The sequence below is a fragment of the Crocodylus porosus genome, unplaced genomic scaffold (assembly GCF_001723895.1).
Source record: "Crocodylus porosus isolate Cpor-Errol unplaced genomic scaffold, CroPor_comp1, whole genome shotgun sequence".
Classification (NCBI taxonomy): Eukaryota; Metazoa; Chordata; order Crocodylia; family Crocodylidae; genus Crocodylus; species Crocodylus porosus.
In genome coordinates this window covers 17,061,244-17,070,018 of record NW_017728911.1, presented here as the reverse complement: position 1 = coordinate 17,070,018, position 8,775 = coordinate 17,061,244, and the positions used below count along the sequence as shown (strand labels likewise).

Below are 8,775 nucleotides of genomic sequence, written 5' to 3'. Positions count from 1 at the left end.
CACACACACACACATCAGGACAAAAATATTGTTTTTAAATTAAATTAAAATACATTATTTTTGTGTTTGATTTTTAGTATATAATTTGGTTTTGGCAAACCCTCTTCCCCAAAGGAGTACTTCTAGGGGCAAGGGGAGGGACATCCAGTGGTAAAGGTCAGAGGTTAGGGGCAGAACTTCCAGTCCCAATATGGCAACTAGGGAGTGGGGCACCTGTCAAGGGGTGGGGCTACCCATGTGGCCCTCGACAGCTTGCCAGAACTTGGTAAGTGGCCCTCCACCCAAAATCCCCAGTCCTGTCTCCTACAAAAACACATCATTTTTTTAAGCCATGAAAAGCATGCATGTACACATATCAGCAAGACAAACACCCTCCCCTTCACAGAAATTAAAGTATTGAAACAGAATCTTAGCTTGTTTGTCTGGAAGGCACAAAACAGCTTATCATATGAGATTAGGGGTGCACCAATTGAGATTTTTTTGGATTGATACGGATGGCTGATTTTTAACGAGCCATACAGGCTGATACCAATCTGATCGTTGATATGTGACCCAGCAGTTTGGAGATCAGCATCTGAGAGGAAAGGGTCACGGGGGGGACAGATCAAGGACTCTGTGGTGAGGGAGGAAGTGGGGCAGAGGCTGCACAGCTGAGGCAGGGCAAGTGGGGAGGGGAGCCTGCTCCTGCTGCTATGCATCCCCCAGGAGTGCATGGGGGGCATGTGCCCCCAGATCTGTGCATGGAGTGAGGGTTGGCTGCCACTGCAGGCTGGGCTCAGGGTAGGCAGCGGCGGCAGCACTGGGAGCAGGGGCTACAGTGAATTTTGGGGTGGCTGCAGCCCATCCTGTAGCCCCCCTCTAAGCTCTGCCAGCACCCACCCCGAGCACAGCCCTGGCCCAGCACCAGCCCCCACTGGGAAGAGCCCAGCATTCCCCTGGGCCCAGCCCACAGTGGCAGACCACCCTTGCCCCACATACAGCTCTGGAGGCACATGCTCCCCATGCCTTCCCAGGGTAAGTGCAGCGGCAGGAGTCACACCACCCCCAAACCCGCTGGACAAGCCATGGCTCTGTCCCATGCCCAACATTATCAGCAACATTATTGGCCACATCAGCCAAAAAAAGTTGACTGCCAATAATGTCAATTTTCCTTATATCAGTGCTGATACAATATGGGACCAATGTATTGGTGCACCTCTATATGAGATGGTAAACTCTGGACTCCATGAAAGAACTTTAGTTTGCACACCAAAAATCCTACCTGTCACCATTAATTTAGAAATGCCATTAACTTATTTATATTAAGAGTAAATAAGCAGTGTTTCTTTAGGACAGTGAATGCAAAATACTGCTGTTAAAATAGATGTCTTGCACATTCCTATCTAACCCACAGGACTTTTGCCATTTAAGTGTCAGGACACCTGCTTGCAGACCAGGTGACATGTATGGCTATGCTGTGTGTGTCACCCCAGCCAGCTCAAAGGAAACATTGCTCCTGCTCACCAATGGCCATGTAACATACTACTTTAACACTGCAGCAGTGTTATTCCCTTGACCTCCTTTGTTGTGCCATTTCTTACATGCAGGCCAGGAAGCTGTTAATGAACTCTGTTGAGAATAGAGGTTCCCAAGTGCACGGGCCCAAACCTGCAGTCTTTGAAAGTAGAAGTCAGGTCCTTCTCTGCTAAAGGAAAAAGACTTCTTCCAATATAGCTAGTCTTAAGGATCTTTCCATTATGACTATAGTATTTGAGTTACATTCTGCAAAGTTTCATAGCATGGAATAATTCTAATTAGCTTTAGCAGGGCTGTTCGTATGAGAATTAAGCATAAAGACTTCTGTGCAGAATCAAGCTGCTCAGTTGTATATATGTTGGGACAGTGACCTTGGTTCTATTATGTCTTAAAACAACTTGCACTTGGGAGAATTATAAAATATATCTATCTGTCAAATCAGAAAATAAGATGCGAGAAGTCCAGCACTACATTTTGTGATGGAACAGTTGTTCTAGTTCAGGGGTTGGCAACCTGTGGCCTACAGGCCAGGTCCAGCCCACAGAGCCATTACATCCAGGCCACAGAGCTAGCTGGGTCTCTGGCAGCATCTGTTGGCAGGGGGTCTCAGTGGCAGTTCTTAGCCTATCTTTTTTTGCTGGTTTATCTTGAAAGTTTAATGTAGACTAGAGATTCTCTACTGGGTGTTACTGCACCCTGGGGTGCTCCAAGATCCTTTTAAAAGTGCTGCAGGGCACCACACAATATTACCACTATTAAGTGTAGGGTGGCCACTGATGTATTCCCAGAATACAGAATGTCTCCTTGGTGAGCAGAGTGGGTGGGGAAGGCACCAGCCCCTTCAGCCAATCAGCAGTAAAAGGTGGGAGCACCAAGCCCCTCGGCCAATCAGCAGCAAGAGGTGGGGTCACCACAAAAAAACTACCTTCCTCTCTCTCCCTGGCTGGCCTGGAACCCTGCTTCTTCTAGCTGTGTAATACCTTACCTATAGATACAGCCAATAGAATTGTGAGGACAAATGGCTGACATATTTTCACCAATGAACTGAAAAACAGGATTTTTGCATTCTATTCCTCATTTAGAAATGGACAGGGGACAAACAGTCTGGGATAAAACAGGAGCATTGGCCAGACTAGTTTGGTGTGTAAATACTAAATACCTACACATGATTCACAAGAAAAACCCAAAGATTTCAAATAGGAATGCACAATATCAAAGACATTTTGACTTGCTGGGGTCTGAGTTCTTTGCAACAGACTTGCCCTATTACGTTTCTATATCGAAAAAGGAGTGAAAGTTAAGACCTGGAAGTTTCTAAGGGGTGCCTTGTGTCTAAAAAAAGTTGAGAACTATGGCTCCAGACTTCTCTACAACTAACCAAATCTGTGGTTACTTCTATGCTATGCATGTATTACTCAAGTTTTTCCATAAAATAACTGCAGTTTTTGTACTTACTTTTACAACTATTAGGTCTTGACCCAGTCCACTGTCTTGGTGAGATTATTGGCAGTTGTTAACTTTGCAGGCTCCCTAAATTTGTCAGCCACAACTGTCAACTGGATTGGGCCCTACACAGAGTAATCCCTAATATTTGGAGACTGTTATCCAGGCACTTTCCTACATGTGTTGTAACAGCTGCATCAGAGTACTGAAGTGATAGATGTTCTCACTAATGAAAATAACCATTTGAATCTATTAATGACCTGAGTCCATCTAAAAACTAAAAATAGAACTTAAATGATCAACCACAGCTAGGGCTGCTTCTTGCGGACAGCACTTCTAGCAGCAGTTAGAGAACCTGGTGTGATATTATGTATACATATACACATTTTTGCTAGTCCCAAAGCAGCCCCTATCTTAAAAGCTAGTATAATTATTGTTTACAGCTTTGTAAACCAAAATCTCTGAAACCAAAGTGAATTGGTTTAATAGATCAAAACTTGAGATTAACTAAAAGTCTTACCCAAGATTAGAAGCTAACCTTTACAAGGTTTGTGAGAAAAGTATCTTAAATGGCAGCAAAGAACTACTCTTACAACCACATCAGAGTTGACAGTTTATGCAAATTAAGCATAAAGCTGGAAGGTAGTTATCAACATGAAAAAAATTGTTTGCCACCACCATAATGAGCAACACAATTTTTCTTTGCAAATGCTGTTATTTAGGTTGTTCCAAAGAAAGTAAAGTTACAGAACTTATATTCTAAAACAAGTATTCAAAAAAGCATGTTGTGCTATCCTCTCAGAACTCTGTTCAAATTAAAAACAAACAAAAAACCCCAAGAAGATAATGTGTTACAAGTAGGTGAAACTTCCCAAAAACTAAGAGTTCACCTACTCCCATAAATTAAGGGGAACTTGCTTTTATGCTACAAGAGCAGAGAAAGCAAGTACCTTGAAGAGCCTCTCTTTAAATTACCCTTGAAAGGCTGAGATGCAATAAAAGACAGGTACTGCTTCTTGCAGAAACTACACTAAGATTCAAGTAAGCTTCAAGTTCTATGCTTAACTGATGAATAAATGCCTCTGGCTGTAGCTCTGCAGTGAAAGCTGAGAGCTATTTTGGTGTAATGCCTGAGTTTCCTTAAATCTTAATCCTGTTTTTCAGAAATTACTTACGCATTTCAGAGCTGAAATCTCCTGGTGTCTCTGGAGTACTCCTGGGGTCCCTTCTAAAAAAGAGTCTTTGACACTTCTGAAAATTTTCCCATCTCTGCTCTGCCCATGTACCAAAGTACAGAGGAAATATTTCCATTCACTTTGAGATATGCAAAAGAAAAATGTGTGTTTTTCCCCGACCAATCTACACATTCTGATGCAATCACAACTTGATTTTAATTAATTTTATTTCATATGAACAGAATGGGGAATGTGATCTTTGCCAAGTATACTTGGGGGAAGGATAAATTATTCCAACGTGGCTCAGGGTAAGTAGCACCTCTCTCTGGTTACTGACTTAGCTACACTGAAAATACCCAGCAGGGATGCCAGAATATAGCCTTAATGAGCATCTGCAATGCAATTCCTTAACATTCTGGCTAGACTGCAAGTAGCTGAGCCCACAGAGCCAAGGAGGACTTCATGTGTGAAACACAGAGGCAGGGGCGGTTGGGAAATGACAATCTTGCAAACCTGAGTGTTGCTCAGTAATTCTAAAACTTTTCAAAACTTGTGCAGTTGCTGAAACTACCCCTTATCAACTCCTGAATTGTAATGCAGATGATGTTAAAGCTAATAAGAAAATTTCAAATGCTGAAGGTGCACACATACCCTCTGGATGTATAAATTACAGAAATGCTGACCATTTGTACTAATTTCTTCTTCATAAACATAACGTGAGTAGGAACATGTTGTGAATTCACAGTTATACAGGTTCATCTGGCTGCGGTAAGTAGCTCAGAATACTGGGGGGTACATAAAGGAAAAGGTTACATCCAGGTATAATCTGCCTCTCAAAAGACTTCTGTACATGGAGTTTCACCTTCTCAAAGAAAAAGGAGAAGGATGTGACCACTTCATATCCTCCCAGCTCCAAAACGTCCTGAACGCTGGCACCTCTCCGGGAAGTAAGGCCAGTGGAAGCACTTCCATATTCTGTATGCAAACAGAAGAGTACATGGGCAGGAAGTAGTATTCCCACCCACTTGCTATGCCTGCCCACTTGGTATGACCTCTAAGCAGGGACAATTCTCTTCTATCTACCAGATCCATATTATAAAGAGTGGGCACATTACAATGAGTCACAGGTCTGCAAAAACTCTCCAGACTTCCTGATATGCCTGAATTTAATTATTCCACAGTATTGAGTAGTAAAAAGGTTACAATCTAAATTAAAATGTATTGTATTAGAATCTGATCTGTCACAGCATTTAACTGTGCACTAAAACCTCTCATGTATGCACAATAAGTAATCTAGGTGCAACTAATAGTCTCACCAGGTTAGCCCACCTCCTCTAATGAAGTGGCTGCATGATGTAATTGTGGAAATAACAAGGCTTTTCCCCAAAGCCCTGGAGTGATAGGCTCAACACACTTTCTAAAGCTTCATGGTAGCTTCTCTTTCTATAGTGATTTAAGCAAATGTTCCACAAAGTATAGCTAGGCCTTTCCTGAAAGCCTTCCCCCCATGATTATTCAGGATCCTGCTTCTGCAAATGGAGGTAGGGGGTTCTTATTCTTTTTTTTTTTAAATTCACTGCAACATGGCAACAAAATAGCTGAAGTTACAACTTTCTTGGGTACATTCTTCATATTTTAGTGAAAAATCTAGTTTTAAAAGAAGAGAGGAAGTCAGAGGGCTGTGGGTGCATCCCCTTGGAAGTTGGATACTGCACAGACATGCAAGAGTACAGGATTCATAAGAATGATTTATGAATAGTTACCCAGAACCCTATTTATTTCTGTGAATGCCAAATAGGATGACCAATGTGTGTCTCCAGGTAGTGCCAGTGTGCTAGGCAATGCAGAATTAAGCAGGCAAAAAGCTAAACCAGGGTAGGCAACGTTTTTTGGCCGGAGTGCCGAAAAACACCACAATGCCTACTTTGGAAGGTGCCGGAGTGCCAGCAGGCCAGAAAACAAAATGAGGGCAAGGGGTACATGGCAGGATGCCCCCCCCCCAGCCCTGCTGCCCCCTAACCTGGGCTCTGTGGCTGTCAGCAGCTACCCTGGCTCTGGGTAGCTGCTGGAGCCCTGGTTGCTCCCAGCAGGGCTTGCAGCGTCCCAGCTGCCTGGGAGCAGCCCAGGCTCCTGGCTGGCAGCAGCTATTCAGAGCCAGGGCTGGCTGTGGCGTGCCGAGCAAAATGGCCTTGCATGCCATGCTCAGCACACCTGCCAGGGGTTGCTGACCCCTGGGCTAGACTAGACCTATACGTTACAACCAAGTGCTGGACGAAGCTTAAAACTATTTTTTATCTACCCTTAGGAAAAGGAAAGAGCTCAAATTTTGTCTGTTCCCAAGAAACGTAACCCAGAGAAAAGACAGACCAAGGTAGCCTCTCCTCCATATTGACACTATCCCTCGCCCTTTGTGTCCCATATCCCAGCACTTGGGAGGCAGGATTAGGGCAGGGCTTCTTCATTTCACCCTAAGCTTCGCAAACGTTAGGGGAATTCTCCCCAACTCTCTGCAGCCCACATTAAGGGTTCTACCACCATACAGAGACAAGAAGCTGCTCCAATATTTCTATTCTGAAAAGAGGCCCTCCCAAATGTAAACTGTGAATAAGCTGAAGGTTATAGCTGTCTGTCAGAGAGATGCTTTGGCCACAGCCCTTTAAGAATCACTCAGCTATGAAAGAACTCTCCACTTCTCACTGCACTAGGCAATTGTTCCCCCATGTGATCCCCAAGAGCCATTTGTCAAACTACTTAATGTACTGTCTAGCCAGCTTCAAAGGCTGCTTTCTGGGGAGAAGAGGTGCTAAATGAGCAGCTTCTACAACCTTTAAATCCCAAAGGATTGCTTCTCAGGAGATACAGGGGCTGTTGTGAGGTGGATATGCTCCTTCCTCCTCTTTGCCATCAAAAGCTTTGTTTTCTGTTGGGCTTCCTACTGTCTCTTTACCTCCTGTAAAATCCTGTCAGTATTTCTAGCTGGAAAATACTGGCAATACCAAATATCAGCAATGCTTTTGTTTTTTAATTCATGTTAATGAGACCCCTATTGAAAAATAAGTGTTTGTTAAGTCGAGTACTCATCTTTCTGTATAGCCTAGTTGTCTCCTCCGGGTCAGGCAGCAGCACAGCACTACAAAGAAATGCCTGTTCATCCCTGCTCTCCTTACTCTTTGGGCCTAATTCTGTAAATGCCTGCAAAAGAAGTGGTAACACTTACTGCCAGAAGTTATCCTATTAAAAAACAACAGGATTGGTATTGCTTTTAAAAGTGCTATAATCCAGAAGGTGCAGGAGTTGAGCCTTAAATTTTAATTTTGCATATAACTTTATGTAACCTACTTTGCAGAGTGGAAAGAAATATTAAACCTAAGTCAGAGACAGCACGAAGACTATTCTGAAACAGACTATATACATCAGTGGTGGCAGTCCCTTGACAGTCTTCTAGTAGATAGAGAAATTATCAGCGAATCCACAGATGACTGAACAGGCCAATCCGAGATCCGCACATTTGGCCGCAGACATAACAAGTAGCTCTAGGAAAAAGGAGTAGATCTGGTCACAGCTCTTTACCTTTGTCTCTCTTGTCTAGCTGCATAGTGAGGCAAGTTTACTCTAAGTGATCAATGCCTTATGCATCACGAAGCCACTGGGGATGATGATTCACTGCTCAAGTCTCCCAGGTATTGATGCTGATATCATGTTTCTTCAAACTGGCTTTCAAGGTGCCCTTGAATCTTACTTTTGCTCACCTCCAAACCAGTGACTATCAGCGAGTTGGGCATAAAGGATTTTGCCCAACGGGAGGTAAGCCCAAAAGGAGGTAATCCCAACAGGGATCAAAGGAAGCAGGAAGGCGCAAAAGCCCCGGCTCAGCAAAAGCAGCCGGGAATGTCTCCTAGCTAAAAGGGAGGCGGACACCCAATGGAAGGTAGGGGGGGCCATCACCAGGGAGGACTATACTGCAGTTGCTTGGGGATGCAGGGGAGCAGTCAGGAAGACCAAGGCAGAGATGGGACTGGGACTAGCTTCCTGGATCAAGGACAACAAGAAGTCCTTTTTTAGGGGACAAAAAGAAGGTACCGGGCAATGTGGAGCCCCTGCAAGACACGCTAGGAAATTTGGTCGTCACACCAGACAACAAAGCTAACATATTTAACGACTTCTTTGCCTCCATTTTCCTGAGCAGGGACCAAATCAGCTCCCACACCGGGCCCCCCTCACGCCCCACGGGAGGCACACCTAGGCCATGGGTCAGGGAGGATCTAGTCAGGGAACTTCTGGAGGGACGGGATGCATTTAAATCAGCTGGTCCGGACAATCTCCACCCTAGAGTGCTTAGGGAATTGGCTGAGGTCATTGTAGGACCCCTGGCATGGCTGTACGAGCACTCACGGTGCCCCGTTGTGGTGCCAGAGGACTGGAAGAGGACCAATGCGATTCCCATTCAAAAAAGGGAGGAAGGAGGACCTGGGGAACTATAGGCTAGTTAGTCTTACCTTGGTCCTAGGCAAGCTTTTTGAGAGAATTATTCTGGCACATGTCCATGAGGGGCCAGCAAGGGAGATTATGCTTAGGGGCAACCAACACGGGTTCATTAGAGGCAGGTCCTGTCAGACCAACCTGGTGGCCTTCTACAACCAGG

General features: G+C 44.5%; 1 protein-coding gene across 2 annotated transcripts in view; it reads right to left on the bottom strand.

The window, feature by feature from the left end:
* RFX7 (regulatory factor X7) overlaps positions 1-8,775 on the bottom strand; it is an 81,739-nt gene that overhangs the window by 38,288 nt on the left and 34,676 nt on the right. The window lies entirely within an intron of this gene.